At 36.2% G+C, this 2,239-nt stretch overlaps 1 pseudogene; it reads right to left on the reverse strand.

The window, feature by feature from the left end:
- Nucleotides 1-379: 379 nt before the first annotated feature.
- LOC122890179 lies at nucleotides 380-1,213 on the reverse strand (annotated as a pseudogene).
- Between the last annotated feature and the right edge of the window lie 1,026 nt (nucleotides 1,214-2,239).

A 2,239-nucleotide genomic window follows, 5' to 3' on the forward strand; every position in this document is an offset into this window, starting at 1 on the left:
AATCTTAAATGTAAATCCTGCAGGGGTTATGATAATTTCTAATGATGACACATTAATAAAAACCTGATGAAATTTGCACCGTAAGATAATTTAAACTGTTGTGCATTTATGCTTACTATTTTACTGTTGTACGTATTCTAAACATCTATATTCCCTTAATATATATTAAAGATTTAAATTTTTATGTGTGTGTTTTATCTAATATTTGAAGATATTTAAAGAAAGAAAGTTGTGGAAGAACAATGAAAATGTCAGATTCTGGATTTTATGGAAAAAAAACAACCTAAAATTACAAAAATTTTATTTATTTATGTGCTTATTGATTTATTTATTTAGATTTCTAATCTTATTTATTTTTCACTTTTAGAAAATCTCATTTTTAACTGGGCTCGGACTTAGAGGTAGAAGCTTTCAGAAAGAAAAGCCTCTGTCTCTTAGCAATCTGTTCCTGGTGTTTTTCTGTGCCCTCTTTCATTCTTTTGATGGCAAGTTTAGCATATTCTGCAGCTTCTTCCTTATTTTTCTTAGTACTTTGTTTTATCAGAGCCATACACAGACGTTAGTGTTGGAGGACATATGGAGTAATAAGAGGCTGAATCTTGGGCGCTTTGGTTCCAGGTTTCTTACTATCTTTTTTAAGGGCTTTCTCACAACATATTGATGGACATCATCTTCTTTAGAGATGGAAAAGTTTAAGGATTCTGCCAACTCTTTTGGGCCCCAAGTGATGATGCACAGTAGTATCAGCAAGTCCAGGGATGTTCTTCTCCCCAAACCCCACACTTTTTTTTTTTATGACCAAATTGAGAGGGAACACAGAGACTGGCATCCGCAATGCAACTCTGACCAGATTTGCACTTTCTTTCTCCTGTCTTCCTTGGTTTGTAGCAGGAATGCCCCTTCGTCAGCAGCAGGCGGGCATGACCTTGGGTCAAGACACCTACTTCCTGGGGAAGCCTTGTCTGTCATTACTGCCTCTACCTCAGACCGTGTAATCTTTCCAGTCTTCAACCAGTGCATCAGCAGCAACTTCTGTGGTCATGAGCTTCTCATAAAAGGTACAAAGTTTGCATTAATCATCCACTTCGTTGAGTTTCTAGAAGCCAGTGGTTGGGAAATAGATGTTCAGCTTCATCTTGAAATAGCATACTACCTCCAAGGCATGACAAAAAAAAAAAAGAGCTATGAAAATGGTATTTAGCTGGGCAGTCTTTACAGAATAGATTAAAAGAAATAGGGTGGATGTAACATAATACAGATTTTCCTCAACTTACTGTGGGGTTATATCCTGATAACTCATAAGTTGATAATATCATAAGTAAAAAATGCATTTAATATACCTACCCTACTAAATATCATCGCTTAACCTAGCCATTTTTTTTTAAGAGGGGGAAAGTATGACCATCAGGGAGGAACAGAGGGAGAGAGAGAATCTTAAACAGATTCCATGCTCAGTGCAGAGTCCAGTGGGGGAGAGGGTTCCATCTCAGAGTTTTGAAACCATAAATTGAGCTGAATTCAAGAGTTGGACACTTAATCAACTGAGTCACCAGGCACCCTATAGCCTAGCTAATTTTAAACATGCCCAGAACGCTTAAAATTTGCCTATAGCTAGGCACAATCATCTAATGAAAAGTCTATTTTATAGTAAAGTATTGAGTATTTTATGTTATTAACAACTGTACTAAAAGAGGGAAAACAAAATGAATATATGGATACAAAATAGTTCTAAGTTTTTTTTTGTTTTTTTTTTTAACCTTTGTGATCATGTTGCTGACAGGGAGCTACAGCTTACTGTTGCTGCTCAGCAACATCACGAGGAAGTTATCATACTGCACATCACTATTTCTGGGAAAATACAAAAATTCAAAAGCAGCTCAAGTGTCTGTCAATAGGTGAATGGATAAGACAATTTTAGAGATATTATATATATATGTATATACATATATATACATATATATGTGTGTGTGTATATACATATGTATACACATATATGGTAAAATATTATTCAGCCATAAGAAAGAATGAAATCTTGCCATTTGTTTTTTTGTTTGTTTGTTTTTTTAATATTTTATTTATTTACTTGACAGACAGAGATCACAAGTAGGCAGAGAGGTAGGCAGAGAGAGCGGGGGAAGCAGGATCCCTGCTGAGCAGACAGCCCGATGTGGGGCTCGATCCCAGGACCCTGAGATCATGACCTGAGCCAAAGACAGAGGCTTTAATCCACTGAGCCACC

The sequence above is a fragment of the Neovison vison genome, chromosome 11 (genome assembly GCF_020171115.1).
Source record: "Neovison vison isolate M4711 chromosome 11, ASM_NN_V1, whole genome shotgun sequence".
In the NCBI taxonomy this organism is placed as follows: Eukaryota; Metazoa; Chordata; class Mammalia; order Carnivora; family Mustelidae; genus Neogale; species Neogale vison.